The 19,169-nt window shown below is 43.5% G+C and overlaps 1 protein-coding gene and 1 long non-coding RNA gene across 7 annotated transcripts in view; one reads left to right on the top strand and one right to left on the bottom strand.

The window, feature by feature from the left end:
• The window catches only part of SOX5 (SRY-box transcription factor 5), a 971,461-nt gene extending 958,812 nt beyond the window's left edge, over positions 1 to 12,649 (bottom strand). For 4 of the 5 annotated variants that reach the window (XM_036296492.1, XM_036296491.1, XM_036296490.1 and 1 more), the window contains exon 1: positions 12,275 to 12,649. The gene's annotated coding sequence lies outside the window, so the exon portion shown is untranslated. The remainder of the gene's footprint in view (positions 1 to 12,274) is intronic. The other variant, XM_036296494.1, reaches the window with a different exon arrangement.
• A 76-nt stretch (positions 12,650 to 12,725) lies between these two features.
• On the top strand, positions 12,726 to 15,684 carry LOC118649449. Of its 2 annotated transcripts, XR_004965659.1 has the most exons (3): positions 12,726 to 13,044; positions 13,413 to 13,589; positions 13,907 to 15,684. It is a non-coding gene; the product is annotated as an uncharacterized LOC118649449 (long non-coding RNA). The 2 variants fall into 2 exon arrangements; XR_004965658.1 differs by having other exon boundaries at positions 12,726 to 13,589.
• Positions 15,685 to 19,169: the final 3,485 nt, after the last annotated feature.

The raw sequence follows: 19,169 nt of genomic DNA, 5'->3' as shown, positions 1-19,169 counted from the left end.
CTCAAAAGGTTTTTCTTTTGTCCTCTTTACCCCATTAACCATCCTTCACATGTGACTTCATCATGGCAACCTCCTCTGACTGCCACCCACATGTATCATTTTCCTATATGTTGTATGTACTTCTCTAAAATACAGTCCCACAATTCTCAATCATAAGTTGTTTGCTTAAAGTTTATCTTCCCTAATAAACTTTAAATCTTTATGTACAAGGTGTGTGCCTGTTCCACACATCCCTCACTCTCTAGTAGTTACTATGGTATCTGGCTCAATAAATATTTGTTGCCACAAGTTTTATTCAATGTTGATTATTGAGTGAATGATGAGATAAATCAAAAAGGGAGAGCCAAAATACAGAGTCAAGTGGATTGGGAACCAAGAAAAGTCAATTGATGAGGAGGTTTGAAGTAGATGGAAAAGGCAAGTCTAGAAGAATTCCCTGAAGCCGACAGGGTTCAGGTGTGAGCAGTGGCTTTGTATGCAATGCCCATGGCCTCTGGCATGAGCATCCTGAGAAGAATTGATAAGATTGATGTGTTTTAGACAGTTTGGGAGTCCTCTGGGAAATTGTGTTCAGCTTGAATCCAGATCAGAATCTACTTGTTCTCAATGGGAAGGTTTTAAGCATGAGCCTGAAAAGATAGAAGATTTGGAGATAGACTGGAAGGCCTTTAAAAAACAGGCTTCAGACTCTCAGTCCCAGCCATGTGTAGTACTCAGGCACTTTGAATTTTTTGTGAAAATGGCTACATTATCTAAATAGCATGTCAAGTCCAGCCGGTGTAGCTCAGTTGTTGAACATCAACCTAGGAGGCAGGAGATCATGATATGATTCCCAGTCAGGGCACATGCCCGGGTTGCAGGCTCAATCCCCAGTGTGGGATGTGCAGGAGGCAGCCAATCTATGTTTCTCTCTCATCGCTGATGTTTCTTTCTCTCTCTCTCTCTCCCTTTCTCTCTGAAATCAATAAAAATATATTTAAAAATAAATAAATAAATAAATAAACAAACAAATAAATAAATAGCATGTCAGGAAGATTGGCCTGATAGTGGTAAATAGAGCAGATTGTAAAGAGAAATCCCAGTGTGAAGAACTTTGCAATAGTTCAGAAATAAGCTGAAAATAGCCTGCTCTAGAGGGATAGAGTTGCATACATAAAGGGAAAAAACAGTGTCATTTTGAGGGCTGACTCCCTAGGACTTATACCTACTCTATTGCGATGGGTAAGAGCCCCGCTTTCAAAATCAGACCAGTTTGGGTTTAAGTCTGAGTTCCACCACTTAACCACACGTTCAATTTCTGTATCTGTATAAGGGGCAACGTTTGTGTCTACATCAGAGAATTCCTGGAAAGAATCAATACAAATAAAAATAAACTGCTCAGCACAGTCCCTGGCAACAGTAAGCTATCAATTACCGTCAACTATTCTTTCAAGCTGGGCCAGAGAAGGAAACAGTGATGCCAGGAGACTTACTTTGGGTGAGCATGTCTTCATGACACAAGCAAATAGCCACCTATGGCAAAGAGTTAACGTTAACTCTTGTTCTGGCTTCTGATCTGGATTCAAGCCAAGCACAGTCACCTCCGACTCCTTCAGAGACCTTCTTCACAAGCTGCCTAAGCCATTGCTAAACTCACGCTTTCATAATGTCTTACCAATTGCCCCTTCACTGCAATGCCGCCCCCTAGAAGGTATCTGAGGCCCTCCGTGGCTAACTACATCACTCCTCTCTTCCCAAGAGATGTCAGAAAGATTATGTTGAAAGCAAATGAAATGTTAAACTCGGTTTTTAAGAGTTAACCGAGAGTGATTATTTTTTCCCCTCCAAGGATAGGTAATAGCATCAGATTCTGAAATTAAGCACAGCAGGAAGAAAGAGGCTGCATAGATTTCACAGTATCGCAAGCCTCTGTAATAAAGCACTTAAAAATGCCTTGTACTGCTAATTCTTTACACAATCTCCTTTTATTTCCAAAGCAGTGTGCGGGGCTTGAGCCATGCGAGACTCGCATTGATGTTAACATGACACTGCTTGAATTACAGCCGTTTTTCTACTGAAACTCCTGTTACGTTTAGAATCACTTTTTACCTTTTTATTCTCCTAATACATTTTCCAACCTGACTTTCCAGATCAAATGAATGGTTGCCTCTTCTAACAATGCTGAACCCACCTTTGCAGTCATTACCTTTAGCGAAACATCCTGGCCCTCAAGCAATAACCAGGCCTTGAGCTAGCAGGGGAGTCTGCCTATGTGAAGGTCCTGGATATCTGGTCACTCTGGGAATGGGACATAAAGGAAGACAACTCTCTTAGTCTGCATTCAATTTCCCACCTGCCCTCCACCCCCAGGCCCAAGTCAATCCTTTTTATTCGCTGACTGAACTCTCCAGCCAATACTTATTAAATCGTTAATATCGGCCAGGCACTGTACGAGGCACCATGGTGGATTTGCAAAACAGTAAAATGAAAGTGTCCTTAGCAGCAAAGCTAATTCAGAATCTCTGCCTCCAGGGAGAACATGTTTCTTTAAGTAAAGTTTAAGCAACATGCCGCTGTGTGTTGTATAAATACTTTTTGGTTAATGAATGGATTGTGGGGACTTGATAATAATAACCGAGGTTTAGAAATCACAGCTCAGGCATCATTGTCAGTGATGACTTCTCTCTCACCCATCCCTTCTATTTCCTGTGAAAGCAAGGCAGGCAGGGTTAGTGCCCCGTTTTATGGATAGCAACTCACACCAGTATCTTGGCCACTTTTTTTTTTTTAATGAAAAGTACAAATGAAAAGTCACAAAGACTGAAATCCAGGCAATGATTTTCCTGTTCATTAGCTGAGGAAAATGAGCAAGCTTATCACCCATTGGAGTTTGTCTGCCCACCTGTGAAAAAGGGGCTAATACCCACCTAATTGGAGGGCTATGAGGATTAAATAACATTTTCCGTGTAAAGCACCTAGCACAGTGCCTGGAACACAGTCAAATGCTCAATTGCAGTTCGTTTTACCAGGTAGCCATCATGCAGGGCTGCTCTGAATCAGAACGGAGCTTGGGCCCAACCAGCATGGCTCAGTGGTTGAGCATCGACCTATGAACCAGGAGGTCATGGTTCAATTCGCAGTCAGGGCACATGCCCAGGTTGCAGGCTCGATGCCCAGTGTGGGACATGCAGGAGGCAGCCAATCAATGATTCTCTCACACCACTAGTGTTTCTATCTCTCTCTCCCTCTCCCTTCCTCTCTGAAATCAATAAAAACATTTTTTAATGGAGCTTGGTATGCAAGATATGTTGGCTTGGCAATCATTTATTCAGTTACTGCCCTGTTCCAGGCATCATAATTGTGCTGGGATACAACCCGGTACCCTCAGCCAGCTTACCTTCCACATGTTTTGTCACCCTGTGGTCACCCCTTTTCAAACCATGCAGCAATGCATTTCACACCCCTTCCCCTTCTCACTTCATCCAGGGAGATTAACACAATGCAGCATGGTCAATGGTGCCATGAGAATCAAGACCTCATGGTAACAGAAAGGTTTAATACGGCACAATAAATAGTGATAAGGAAAGGGAAGAAGGGAGAGAAGAACATTGGGTGGGGGCGGGGGGGAGGACTGAGAAAGTCCTTAGAAATAAATACTGGGTCCATTAAGTTTCTTTACATCCTGATAGCTTTATTTACTTTTGTTTAGTGTGCATTAAAATGATCACTTGTTTCCTGACTTAAAATAGAAAAGACACTACTATTCTACTAGTAGGGAAGGTATGATGGAGATGAGAGTTGAGTGATGTAAAAAAAAAAAAGCCAAGAGAGAGTTATAAGAAGTAGTATGCACTTGTTCGAAAGCAGTGCCCAGTGCAAGAGTGAATGAGACTGGTTGAGCCAGATACATATGATAGACGGCCAATACTGCATAGTAACACCAAACATCGCAGGAACATACAGGCTGCTACCACACGTCAAACTCCAGCTTCCATCAGCCACGGGTTACACCAGGAGATCTTGGCAGACATCAGGTTTGAGGGCAGGCCTTAACCCAGAATAGGAATGGAACAGCAACCACTGTCCAGAGTGTAAAGCCTGGCTCAGCAAAGAATTAAATCAGAAGTTTAGTGTGATGGCATCTAAACAACATGGCATCAGAAGTACTAATTTTTTCTCACAACTGTTAGGTTTGTCAGCCTTTTTAACTAGAGACATTGAAGTAACCAGCGCTCAGTATTTGAGGAAAACTATGCCAGAAGCCTCACAGTAAGCCGTCTTTATCCTGGGCACAGATTCCCCAGAGGGGTCACTTGTCTGAGGAATGTGTCAAAAATTAGCTCTCTTTTCCTGTCTCCCATCCTCTTTGGATTTTGAAGTTGTCCCCGGGCCAGTTTCCCACACAGTGCAACACACAGAACCACCTAAAAAACAGAGGCAAAATACCAGTGGTCTCATGACTCCCACTTGAAACTGACATGCTAAGGCAATGTCTTATATCAAAAAAAAAAAAAAAAAAAGCTCCCTCCTCTACAGAAGAATTGCTCTCCATTAAGTCACTGAGAATCAGTCTGACTAGGTCTAAATGGCATGGTCTTCATCCTCTACTGCAAACGCCCCCCCATGCAGCCCCACCCCAAAATAGCAACAACTCAATTCTCAGTCCAATAACGTCTTTTCTCAGATGTTGTTTTCCCAGTGGGTAGAAGAATGAACTTGCTGCAATGCCACCAGCTCCTCTACAGTTTCTTTTAATTTAAAGTTACAACAGGAGGGAAGAAAAGAGACTTTCTATTAAGGGACAACTCCCTGAAGGGTCTCTTAGCTGACAAGCGAAGGACTAGTCATGGCAGTGATCAAATCTAAAGCAACAAAGTGCTAGTGGCTCTGTGACTCATCACAGCAGGCGCTCGCGCTGAGGGCCACTTGAGTTCAGCGCTTTGTGGTGCGGCAAGTTGGTTTAGGAACAGTAACATAAGGGAGCAAAGACTCACAAGGTGTTTGAGGCTCGAGATAAAATGCAAACTTACAGTGCAAGTTCCTTCTCAACTGAATAGGGAGCCTGGAGGGGTAAGGAAATGAAGAGAGGGTTCTGTCTACCTCGTACTTTAAGGCAATTTACCTGAAGACGGTCAAGGTCAGTTGGTCTATCTGTCCTAGGGTTTACAACCGTCTGAAATTAAGGATTGAAGGGTGAGAAATTAACGGTGCTATTTTTTAAAAGGCAAACATTGGGGATGTCTGCTTGCTTGCATAAGCAATGCCTTCTAATTACATGAAATACCAATTGTTTAAACATATTTATGATCACCTGATACAATTCAGCTATACCTCTCCCTTGCAATTTATGAGGGCATTAAAGAGAGTCAATATATATTGAGCATTTCTTCTATGCCATGCATGGTACTATAGATTTACATATACTCTCATATAACCCCATTTAATCTTGACTAGGACTCTGTGAGGTGATACTAGCATTATGCTCATTTTACAATGAAGGCAAATAAAGCATCAGAGTGCTCAAAAAGGCCAGGTCTTTTTTTCAGTGGTAGGTCCACCTGACCAGAGTGATTGCTGCTAATCCCTGGGCAATACTGCCAAACCACAGCTACACCCCTCAGATCTCCTGTTGCAAGAACATAATGGACTCAGTGCCCCAGCGGCTGCCCCTATGTCTCTAGCATAGTGGTTCTCAACCTTCCTAACGCCGCAACCCTTTAATACGGTTCCTCATGTTGTGGTGACCCCCAACCATAAAATTATTTTCGTTGCTACTGCACAACTGTAATGTTGCTACTGTTATGAATCGTCATGTAAATATCTGATATGCAGGATGTATTTGCATTGTTACAAATTGAACATAATTAAAGCAGAGTGATTAATCACAAAAACAACACGTAATTATATATGTGTTTTCCGATGGTCTTAGGCGAGCGACCCCTGTGAAAGGGTCGTTCGACCCCCAAAGGGTTGCGACCCACAGGTTGAGAACCGCTGCTCTAGCATCATTTGTGCACCAAGGCCATGCTTCCAGGGTTCGCTCCTAGTCAATGACTGAGCACAGCAAAGGGAAACACGCATTTCCCCACAAAGATATATCTGTGTCTATGTGCAAAAACAATAAAACACCCACCTACCCTGATTTTTTTTTCCTGGACTGGAGATTAAGGATACGCTATATTTTTGCCTAATTTCCCTGCCTCTAGGTTCATATTGAATTCAAGGTGCATGAGGAGTACAATTACAAAAAGAAAAGAAAAGAAAAAAGCAGTCCATTTCTTGGGAACAGAGGACTCCTCCAGTGCCTGTTTCTCATCTGCCCAACCAGACTTTTCTTGGTCTGTGCTAAAGTCAGTTTCTTCCTACCATCTCTGTCTTCCCTTCCATCTCTCCTTGCATAAATGTCCAACCTGGATCACTGGCAAAAGACTTTCCCAGCCTTCTCCTGCTCCCTCCCCCAACAAGCTTCTCACATGTCTAATTCCATTTTGGCATCTGCTAATTAATTACAAAATTGATAAAAACAACTACATCATTTATTTGTGTTTTAAAAGCCTTTCCTTTACCTTTGGTCAGTGTACATACAGAGAAATTCTATCATTGGGAAGAGAAAATAACCCCTAATTTCTCCATGTTATTACTATACCTCATCTTTTCCAACTGGCAATGGTATATTATTGTGCCTTTCTCTTGCACCCAATTTAAACAAATAAACACACCTGTGAAATTGAAGGAACTGTTGACTCCATAGGGCAAAATATTGCAAAGTCAGATTTATTTCTTTTTCCAAGTGGAATTTCTCTCTAGCCACATGTACTATAACTTAATATAACCAAGAGGTGGATAATTATCAATGGATAAAATGACCAAAAAAGTTTTTCACTAGATTATATCTGTAATGAGAAATCAAAAAGGACAACAGAAGAGAGATCTACAATTAGTTCCTAAATTTTTTGGTTTGCCTTTACCTATTATGTAGTAATTAAAATGTTAATTACTAAAGGAAGATGTATATGACTAAAAGGTAGAATTCACACTTGCACCAAATACAGCATCTTAATATAACCACGTTGTCAGAGATCATGTACAGATATTAATGGAATCACCATTTTAAAGTGTTGATCTCAGCCTCAAGAAAGTGATATATTTTCCTCCTTAGACTTAAATAAGTTCAAAGCAAGTAGAAAATGAGGCTTCAAAGATTATTAATGATTAAAAAGACTCGGTTGGAGGAGAGAAGAGTGCAGCTAACATTTACTGAGCACCTCGTACAGGGGAGACCCTATTCCAGGAATCTGACAGGTATCCAGTGTAATTCGTGCACAGCCCTGTAAGGAAAAGTGTTATAATCCCCAGCTTTAGCGATTACGAAAAGGGGCAGGGCACTGAATGTTCAAAACTCCAACTCATGAAAGAATTATAAATAGGCCTAAACTGAGACACTCCGAAAGCTAGTGGGACCACCTCTTCCACATGCTGGTGCCTCCCTGAACTCCCTGCCTCCAAGCCTTCCTTGGTGCTGTCGTGACAATGCAATGCCTGAGCCTCCAGGGAACATCAGCTGGAGGTCCCACCAGCGCCCTCCCATCCTGTTGACCATTGCACTGTCTGTCCCCTGTGGACACGTGATACCACATAATCATGAAGCTTAAGTCAATGATGACTAACTAAAGGCAGCAAAGATATAATCAGTTTTAAAACATTAACTAATAAAGAATGAATGGTCCTGTCCTATACCTGTACAAATCAATACCACCACCATGACCACTCCTGGAAATACATTTTTTCTGAATTTTTTACTTTTTAAGCCTCAATTTTTAAAGGGTGGTTAACTTCAAATATATTCTTTAAACGCACTCATTTTGCCTCTAACTTTGTCAATATGCTGCCCCTCCTGAATGTCATCCTTACCTGTAAGTGGAGTAATCACTTGCCTATAAGGTCTGATCTGAGTGGTACTGAGAAAAATCCCAATGTTTGTAAATATTTCTTCTTGGCAGCTTCACTTGATACTTGTAATCCCCACAAGTCTTTCCCTAAGTAATTAAATGGTCATAATAAACTGCAATAATAACAGTAATAATAATAACTCCTGGAGAATTAAACCATAATAAGCTATTAATACCTAGGAATTAATTAATTTCTGAGTCAGAGGTTACACTGGGAAAATGGGGCAGACATTCAGAAGGGTCCATCAAAGCAAACTGGGCTGTTATCAAAGGCCCATCCTAAGTTCAGGCCCCTGATTGGGGAGCATTCAAAAGCACCCATGTAGGCAGCTAAATGGGGAGAGGTTTGGAGTAAATAACCCAAAAAGCATATTCCCCTTAATTTTAAAGACAAGGATATTAAATATAGTAAAGTTCATTAAACAGTACCACTCAAATGTCCCAATATGGGCCACCTGAAAATGACCAAAAGTGCCTTAGTGTCTGCCCTACTCCTGAGCTTAAGTGCCCCACTTCTTCCCTTTAAATAAATAAATTCATTCTTTTTAAGCAAAAGATTAGATCCTTGCTTCATATTCTTAAAATGTCATTTTACTCTTCTATTAAGAACATCTTCTAGGTTTAATTGAAGATCAATTAAACTTCCCTACCTCTAAATTCCTTCTCCTAAATATTAGATATGAGTAATTATGTTTCATCACACACAGAAAAAAAAAAAAAAAGCAAAGACCCAACGCACATTTGAGAATAATTTACCATTCCCACTCTCCCAAATGGGAATTGGAATAACAAGACTGATCATAATTGGATTAAGAACTATAATTCTTTAATTCATTCACCAAATTGAGGCATTTGGAATCATTTATTTACAGAGCTGTTTAGACAGTTTTGTGTAATGTTTTTTAAGATAAACCAAAATGCCTTTCTGAAAGAAGTTTCAGAGCCCAAATCATTAACATATGAACACCAAATGTAGACAATTTACATATGGGTGCTTTAAAACAATGTTTGCAACAAAAATTGGACTTTTATTTTATTAACTGCAAATCTAAGTTCAGGATATAGTTTATTTGAAACAGCCAAGAACTTTCTTCACCCTTAAGATAAATCTACATTTCACAGGCTAAAAATTGTGATGAGTGCGTGGGGAATGTATTGACTTTCAGGCCTAGACATATAAGTTTTCCAGGTTACTCTCAAAACTCTAATTATAGCCTTCTCTACCACTGGAGGTGATTAGATATTGGGTGAATCATCCAGGTATTCCAATCAATCATATCCAACAATTTTACCTGCTGGAAATCTAAACAGTGTTCAGCATTGGAACTCTAAATTATTTGAAATCTAGTGCATTTTAGATTACTAAAAACAAGTTTTATCCTGCCCGATATACTACTTTTTTTATTTAATGTGAACATGCCTTCAAGATGATTGCCTATCACTCATAAAAGAACAGAGCTTTTTCAAGAAGACAGTATATTCTTTTAATCTTTACATCACATTTTTCATTTGCTTTATAGAAAAAAAAATTGTTCAAACATTCAAATTCATTCTTTTAACTGGAAAATGAAATTTTAAACTCTCCCTATAGCTCATGCCTTATCCCCACCAATGTCAAAAAAAAAAGAAGCCATCACTCCTGAATATAAACTTCACTTTTTTGTTCTTAGTATTCACTCCATATACTCCACAGATAAAATCTTTATAAGCATATATTCATTTTTTCCTTTTAACACCACCATGTGTCAGTCTAAACAGGATGTGCATTTACATGTATAGCACTAAGTTAACTTGAAATAACCACTGGATCTCAAATGCCCAGTTATTTACCAAATACCTTTGAAAGTTTTGAATCCTGTATACAACATACCATTCAACCAGAACTGTTTAAGCTCAACAACCAAACTGGTACAGGGTTTCTTTATTAAGAGTTGAAGTTCTTTTTTTTTTTCATATATTAAGTGTTTACTCTTTCAAGTCTATGTCAGATTGGTTCATTACCACCCATTCAAAAAGGCTACAAAAAGGGGATTTAAAAAAAACAAACCCACAAGCAAATAAAAACCTCTATTCATTTTTCATGTATATGGTTGTTAGAAGACCACTGGAAAGAAAAGGAGAAAAAAAAAGAATTTCAAGCGAGTAAGCTAGTATATAATTAACACAAATAACTAAATAATTATGCACATCCCTTCCCACCCCCACAAGTAAATGTTTTTAAACAACTCATCTGATGAAAGATCCACCTTTTAGGCAAACAAAAGCAATCCCTACCAGTTTAAGGATTTCAAGCTGTATTGCATCAGTTTTAAGTGATGCTTATGATTTTTATCTTGTATAGTTCTGAGGAGTAAACAGTTGATGACATAATTAGCAGGAGAACTTTGCACAATGCCTGACAGAACTCTCAGTGTAAGTGCTTGTGATTTAAATCATTGTGGCTGACTGTACTTAGGCTTCAGCCTGGGAGCTATATTTAAATCAGGAAGAAGCACCCCCAGAAACTTTGTCCCAAGTGTCTGCATCTGAAACCAGATTCCTCCCCTATCACAGCGAACAGCAGTTCACAATCCAGCTGAGTTCTTTCAAAATTAGACCAAAATTCAGCAGTTGTGTAAAAGACCCTAAGAAATCGTTCTCCTTTTATATTTTATAAAAGCCAAACTTAAAAAAAAAAAAAAAAAACATTTCCATTTCCGTATACTTTAAAACCATCTGGTCCTTAACCGAATCACTCTTGGCAATCGAGCCTCAGTCCTGTTAATCCTGATCAAAAATTCTGCTCTGGCTTTCCTGATTGAAATGTCCAGTGCCTCTGAATCTCCCACGCGCCTACTTCATTGGCCTGTTTGTGTGTGTGTGTGTGTGTGTGTGTGTGTGTGTGTGTGTGTTGTTGTGGTGTTGGGGTTTTTTTTCTTTTTAGGATACTAGGGAACATTATTTATGAGCATCAAAGAAACAAATCACTCTGTTGAGTCCCTTTGCAGATTCCCACACTTATTACCCAAAATCCCACATATTTCCCTTGGTCTTGCCCTGGACTCAAAGAGCTGAGCTGAGCCTGCAGGGAGCCTCTGGGGAAATGGGCTCAAGCCTTTCTGGACAAGGACTTCGGATATCTGGATATTGGGACGCTCTCGACTGACTGAGACAGCACAAATTCCTGAACTTTTCTAAGGAAGTACAGTTGACTGCCACCCAGAGCGGCTGGGTGGGCTGCCCCTGACAGTCTCACCCTGCATAGTCACAGAAGTTCTCATTTTTGATCTGCATTAGTTGAGAAGGAAAGACATGGAAATGGACTCACATTCACCACACTCAGATCTGACCCCCCGGAGGCCAGCTCTTGGGATTTCACCAGGGTCAAACTGTTCATTAATATATTCGTTTGCAAAGTGTAAGGGAAATTACTACTAAAATATGTAAATAATGCTTCGTGTGCATCTGGTGACAGCAGATCAAAGGGCAAGAAACTGCTGCGATCAATGGAAACATTTCCAAGTCCAGTTTGATCTAAACTCCTATAACCTCTTTTCTCTGCTCATTATTGTAGCCCCAACGTGCAAGCGAGGTGTCCCAAACCCGCGCTTAAAGGGACAACACGTGAGTGGTCTTCACTTCGACTGCGCAATGGGGGGGGGGGGGGGAAGGTAGTTGCAATTAATCAAGCTTCCGGTCCCTGAAATCCCTAGAAGAATCCTGAAGGATGAGACTTGTTTCCAAAATCCCGGGCGGGAGGGAGGGGAAGTGGTAGGGAGAGGGATTGCAGAAAGCGAAACAAAAAGACGAAAAGGGGGGATATGCAGGTCGTGGGGTTGCCTGGGGGTCGCGCGTCTATCCTAGGAAGGGGCAGGAGCTCTGTCCAACTTTGTAGGGTCTGGCGTTTGGCGTCCACCGCGGTGCACAGACGAGCCTAGGATCCTCCCTGCACTCCCTGCCCTCAGCTCTCATCACCACCTCCACCAACACCACTTAGAAAACAATACGGGCCACAGCTCGCAGGCTCCCCAACAGAAAGACAAAGTTATCCCAGGTCCTGCCCGGGGTCCGCGCGCACACGCCAGGGCTCCCCCCGCCACGGCGGGCGCCCCCCGAGGATGACAGAGCCACTTCCAGCGTCCAGCCGCCTCTCGCCTCTCCCCCCCTCCCTGCCCGTCCCCCTCCCTCTGTACTTGAGGAAACTCCCGCGGCGGCCCCCTCCCTCCTCCGCGACTCTCCAGCTGGAGCCGGGGACGGGCGCTGAGTGGCGGGCGCGGCGGGCGGCGGAGGGGAGCTCTGCGCCTTGGAGGGCTGCCCACAACAACATCGGGACGAACAACAAAGTTAAAACGCGGCGATCCACGCACCTTACCGGCTCTTCCGACCGTCTCCTCGGGCGCGGGATGCAAAGTGGCACCGTGGCGGGCGGGGGGCCCCCGGGAGGAGACTGGAGATGGGTTTTGGTGGCTCGCCTTTTTCACTCTGTGTGTGTGTGTGTGTGTGTGTGTGTGTGTGTGTGTGTGTGAGTGTGTGCGCGCGCGCGTCCCTCTCCCCCCGTCTCTCGCTCGCCCGCTCGCCCGCGCTCCCCGTGTAGCTCTCAAGGACGAGGTGAAATCCCTGGGCTGGTCATGAGGCGGCTTCAGAGACAAACAACACAATGCGAGTGCAAATAACAAAAGGCAAAAAGACAGTAGGAACAATGGGGGAGGCGAGGGCAGCGCACCAGCCGGCGGTCACCGCGCCCGGCGCCCGCCCCCGGGGGCGGTGGGGGGGCGGGGGAGGGAGTGCGGCGGGGGAGGGCGCGGGGGCGGCGCCGGGGGCTCGGGCTCCCTCCAGGTCGCCCCGGAGCTCCCGCAAACCCACCCTGACCTCCTTCCTGCAGCTCGCCGCCCGGCCTCCCTCCCTGCCCATCCAAAGGGAACGAACCCCCGGAGTTTGCTTCCCCGGCTGCTGCAGAGTAACTAGATGGTAAATTACGGTGATTGCCCACACCGTGCAGGAATGTTTTTTTAAAAAAATATATGTTTGCCCTCCACTTCCAGGAGAGATCAAATGAAATGGCAGGAGGGGAAGGAGCAAGGAGAGTGCGCTAGCTCCAGATCGCGATGGACCTCGCGTCTATAAATACGCATTCGTGGTGGGTCAAGTCCCCTTTGTCAACTTCCCCGCGTTGGACCCTCACCCGCTGCCCCGTAGTCGTGCCGTGGGCCCCTTCTTGCCCTCACCCCGGTTTGCACACAGGAGAGCTGCTCCCGAGAGCGCGAGCGGGGCTTTGCGGGTGTGCGCGCGCGGAACCTCCTCGGAGGCGGCCGCCGCCTGCCCAGCGCTGGGGCTGGAGCCGGGAAAGGTTCCGTTTTTAAAGCGACCACCGCCTCCCCGAGCCGGGCTCGCCCGCACTGTATCCACCTCCTCCTGGGGGGTGGTGCGGGAGGCAAGAAAAGTTTTCAGGCACTCTCCTCTCTGCCTCCGGGGTGGTTGAACTGGTTTTGTTTGGTGTGGGTGAAGCCAAAAAGCCCAGTGCCCAAGAACCAAGGAATGATATGCGGGGAGAAGAAGGCTCCGCGCCGGGTCAGGACTCCTGCGCCACAGGAGTTGGCGCGTGAAGGCGAGAGAGAGACCCCCGAGTTACATCCCGGCGGAAGGAACTCCGTAGGTAACGCCCAGAAGAAGAGGTGGGCTGATGTAAGTGTGCACCGACAGCTCCCGGGCTACCCCAGTGCTTATCTCTAACAATCTTACTTTCATTGACTTAAAACAGCTGCGGGTTTGCGGTGGCGGGGGGGGGGGGGGGAATCCTATGATATCTCAAGCCGGGGGGGGGGGGGGCGGGGGGAGAAGGGATACTGACTGATCTTCTCAGAACTGGTGTCCAGAAAGGGACGAGAAGGGAGGAGTCGCGAGGGAGACAGTGGGTCTGGAGGAGGGCGCTGGAGAAGGGGGCTGAGACACGATGCGAGCAACACGTTTCTTTTTCTCGCTGTTCCCTTCCTCTTCTCTAGCTGTCTACCGATTTGCATGCTCTCTGGCCTCATCTCGGCGATGTCTTTCAGACGCGCATCCGTGGAGGGAGCCACGTCCCTGAGCACTCCCAGCATTTCCCAGAGTGCAACACCACCACCGGGGATCGATGACCACAGTCTGTTTATTCTTCTCGCGCCTGGGAGAGCAGGGCACTGAAGCAGCATGGGAGGGAGGCTTAGGGCTTACCTGTCTGCGCGATCCCTCCAGACGTCTGGCTGGTTTCTCAAAGGCAGCTCAGCTCCCAAGCAAATATAGCTTCTTAATGCATGCAACACACACCGATCACAACGTATTCACTTAGAAAAGTGATACATCCTTTCTCCCACCCTTTGTAGATTTGTTTCTTCCACCCTTTGTAGGTTGTTGTTTTTTTTTTTTTTTCTGGGGGTGGATTGCTAATACCTGAGATGTTGCACTTGTGTCGAGTGGAAACTTTCTGGGGTGTTTGCTGATTGATTATTTGGTACCTGCTTTCTAAAACAGGCTAAACACCTTTCCTTAGAACAAAAGTGAGAAATGCAAATCTTAATAACTCAAGGCAAAAATTTCAAAGTGTAAGAACAGTTATTATCCACTCCCACAAAAAAAAAAGCTTCCTCTTCTACAAATATTTGATCTTGATCGCAGAGAGCCCAGTAATTAAGAGAGCAATCAAATAAACGCGGGGCTTTCACGGGCACTCTAAATTATCATCTGCCTAGAATTTATAAGCAGGGTAATCATTTGCCACTTGGAGGTAGCTCTGGATATAGCATTCTAAATGTGTACCCTTAAACAATTTACTGTTTTCTTAAGTATTTAATGAGCGAGACCTGTGGGTAATAATATTTAAATTGCTGGATCAATGTGCCCTCAACAACTGTGTGAAAAAAATTCTCTGTGAATGTCCATGAAACACCTTTCCTACATGTTACTTTTTCTCACATTTCCTTGATCATCGAAGCTTCAAGTCAGAGACTCTTGTGTAATAAGAATATAAGAGTTTATCAATAATTATACTGTATCCTTAAGTGTTAGTTTTATTTTAAAGAGATCCTGGCACCATGAAGTGATTTATTCTCATAAGACATATGTAGTTGCTTTTTCACAATTAGTTATTACTATGTCTGATCCAGGTCCTTACATGATGTGCAAGAGGCAAATCAGCCATACTACCGGAAAAAAATTTAAAAAAAGTCCTCTCACTACCAAGTATATGAAAATATATATAACATTTGCCAAAAGATATTCTGTTACGGTGAATTTCCCCTCGATTTTAGTTTACTTCTCTCAGACCATACTCAGTGAAAATAAAGGGACAGAGGGAGTCTTTTACCCAGGGTCTCTGGCCAATGGGTGACGAAGCTGCCAGCTTGGCCTAACCTCACCAACCAGAGAGGTGCCACCTTCTCAGGGTTTCAGCATCTACTGCTTCTTCAGTATACCAGCTTTTGGGACCAGCAGGCTTTGTATGGGCAGGAGAGGGGAGGCCTGGCAGAGGGAGAGAAGGGGCAAAGTTGCAAGCTGCCTGGTGAGATATCATTAAAACCTGAATTACACCAACCTCTTTGCTTTTGCTTCTACAGGCAGCGATACTTCAAGCCATTATGGTTATTGAAACCACATGCCCTTAAGACTAACTGATGATTATTATATAGCAACAGCATAGCTGATCAAAAACTTCCAGTGGGATGTTTGTTTGGGTTGGGCTTTAAAAAACACAAAAACACCCACAATGGAAGTGGGACTGACATATTAAAGATCAGTGTTTCCATTTATCAAGCATTTACTATGTGCCAGGCTCTTGGTCAAGTGCTTTTGTTATGTATGTGGTCTCTACTTCTTACCATAAACTTGCAAGAATGTTATATCTCTGTTTTGCAAATAAGAAAACTAAAGCTCAGAAAGGTTAACCGACTTGCTCCAGATCACACAGCTTCTAAGTGGTTGTGCCAGCATGGGAATCCAGACTGCTCCAGCTCTAAGTTTGTGTTCTTTTTATTTGTTTGTTTGTTTTTATTGATTTCAGAGAAGAGGAAGGGAGAGGGAGAGGGAGAGAGAGAGAGAGAGAGAGAGAGAGAGAGAGAGAGAGAGAGAGAGAGAGAGAGAAGCATCAATGATGAGAATCATCTATTGGTGGCCTCCTGCATGCCCCCTACTGGGGATCTAGCCTGCAACCCAGGCATGTGCCCTAATTGGGAGTAAAACTGTGACCTCCTGGTTGATGGGTTGATGCTCAACCACTGAGCCAAATCGCTGGGCTAAGCTTGTGCTCTTTTCATCTGGATGTCACTTATATTTTACTAGAGGCTTGGTGCATGAAATTTGTGCACTGGGGAGGGGGGTTCCCTCAGCCAGGCCTGCGCCCTCTTGCAGTTCAGGAGCCCTCGGGGGAGGTCCAACTGCTATGGAGGCGAGGCGGGAGAAGCTCCCACCACCGCTGCTGCTCTCGCCAGCTGTGAGCCTGGCTTCTGGCTGAGTAGCACTCTCCCTGTGGGACTGCACTGATCACCAGGGGGCAGCTCCTGCATTGAGCGTCTGCCCCCTGGTGGTCAGTGTGCATCATAGCAACCGGTCATTCTGCCATTGGGCCAAAACTGGTTCTCTGACATCCCCTGAGGAGTCCCAGACTGCAAGAGGGTGCAGACCAGGCTGAGGGACCCCAACGGTGCATGATCAGGCCGGGGAGGGACGTGGGAGGTTGGCCAGCCAGGAAGGGACCATGGGAGGACTCCAGGGCATGTCTGGCCAGTCTCACTCAGTCCCAATTGGCCTGACCCCAGCAGCAAGCTAACCTACCAGTTGGAGCGTCTGCCCCCTGGTGGTCAGTGCACGTCATAGCAAGCTCTTGAGCAGCCTTAGCATATCATTAGCATATTATGCTTTGATTGATTGAACTGATGACCGGACAACTGGACACTTAGCATATTAGGCTTTTATTATATAGGATACTGGGGACTTCTAGCAAGAAATATTATTTCATTAAATGGGTAGATTTAAAATACCAAATTTATACTCTGTAACTCTGTACAGTCTAGTCATGAGCTGTGCTGGTATTTTTACTAATATTGGTCATTAGATAACTGAAATTTCCAAGAAAATCTATATGTGTCATACCTGGAGCATGCATGCATACATATCACAGATTAAGTATAAAAGGTATTGAACAATATAAATGAAATTGTCTAATTTTGTAGTTCAGGCAATTATATAGTACATATGCCTATCTATAGGGTGGGGCAAAAGTAGGTTTACAGCCGAAACCAGTTTGGCTCAGTGGATAGAGCATCAGTCTGCGGACTGAAAGGTCCCAGGTTCGATTCCGGTCAAGGGGATGTACCTTGGTTGCAGGCACATCCCCGTAGGAGATGTGCAGGAGGCAGCTGATCGATGTTTCTCTCTCATCGATGTTTCTAACTCTCTATCTCTCTCCCTTCCTCTCTGTAAAAAATCAATAAAATATATTTTTTTAAAAAAGTTGGTTTACAGTTGTGAGTATGCAAAACAGAGTTTGTTCTTGTATTATTAGTTATTAATTATTGTGTTATTTTCTATACAAACAACTATAAATCTTCTTTTTCTCCACCTTGTATATATCCTTATGATGTATATAATAATAACTAATGGCCCATTGCACAAAGCTTCGCACAATAGGCCTTCCTTCCCCTGGCTGCCGGCACCAGTTTTCCTCTGGCACCCGGGACCCAGGCCTTTGGTCCGGCCACAGCAGCGAGGCTTGGCTTCTTGGCTCCGGCTACTCCCAGCCCCTCCTTTTTTTTTTCCACCTTCTTTAGCGGAGCCCAGGGTGGCCTGGAAGCTTGGCTTCCTCTGTCACCGGGAGCAACCCAAGCCTCCTGCTCATTCCAGTTCCATGGCCACCACCATCTTCAGTTGTCTTCAGTCTTTGTATGCAAATTAACCTCCATCTTTGTTGGGTTAATTTGCATAGTTGCTCTGATTAGCTGGTGGGTGTAGCGGAGTGGCGAGGTGATGGAGTGATGATTAATTTGCATGTTTCTCTTTTATTAGTGTAGATAGTTACTAAAGTTTTTGCACCCCTGTAACTTTAACAGGTATTGTTCTGAAACCTTTATGTCTATAAACTTACTTAATTCTCACAACCACCCCATAAGGTACAGAATTTTCTTATATTATTTTACAGATAAGGAAACTGAGGCACAGAGAAGTTATATAATTTGTCCAAGATTATACCAGTAGTGGGCAATGAAGTCTGGACATAAACCAAAGTAATCTTGCTTCAAAATTCGTAATCACTTTGCTGTGCTACATTTCAATGCATATACATTCAGATATATATACAATATACATATGTGTATTCATGGACAGATATATATTATATGTAGCTCTCAAAATATGGGGTCAAAGAAAGGCATATCAACTGAGCTGTAACAGTCTGAAGCCCCATATCCTAGCTGCATCCTGTGGCAACTAGAAATATTGATGGGAGAGAGCTTCACATTTATCTAAGGTACTCAAGATTCTCTAAAAATATTTGAGGCAAATATTTATAGATATTGAGGGAATGCTAGTAAATATTAGGGTTATATAATATTGGACCCTGGCTGATTTGCACAAAGTTCATTTTGAATTTATTTGATCATATATGTTAAAAATCACAGAGACAGGGTTAAGAATACTAAAGAAGGTAAGTAGGGATACAAATAAACAGAAATATCGGTTAGCTGAGAAGTGGAGGGAAATGTAGGTAATGTGAGAAACCCAAAAATGTCATCTTCATGGCTATGAATTATCCATTTTTTAAACATTAGGGTAATTTGTCAACCCTCCATTAACAAGAGTATATTATAAACTGGTAATTGAAGGTTAATAATGGTGGACTCAAGCACTGATACTGCTCAAAGGAAACTGAAAATATTTAATAAGAATCCCAGGTATGTGAGTGGTTTATTTCAGGTCTGTTTTCACCCGTCTCACCAGCACAATACCAGTATGCATATCAAACTTTAGGAGTGAGCTACTCCAAATCCAGCTTTGAGAAAGTATTTTGAGATCTCTTTCTCTTCTTTTCTCCCTAAATGCAATATACAAGTTTATGTATGGAAGAAAAACTGACAATAACCTTCCTCCCTCAGGCACTCTAAATCCCGATAACTCCTGAGATACCAACATCTATTCTAAACTATTAATTTGGCCGGGCCCAACGTGCCCCTTCAAAAAACTGAAAAAGACACTCTGTACCTAACAGATGCCACACATTAAGTTGTTACGGGAAAAAAAAAA

This window comes from Myotis myotis, unplaced genomic scaffold (assembly GCF_014108235.1).
Source record: "Myotis myotis isolate mMyoMyo1 unplaced genomic scaffold, mMyoMyo1.p scaffold_m19_p_3, whole genome shotgun sequence".
Classification (NCBI taxonomy): domain Eukaryota; kingdom Metazoa; phylum Chordata; class Mammalia; order Chiroptera; family Vespertilionidae; genus Myotis; species Myotis myotis.
This window is presented reverse-complemented; position numbering and strand designations above follow the sequence as displayed.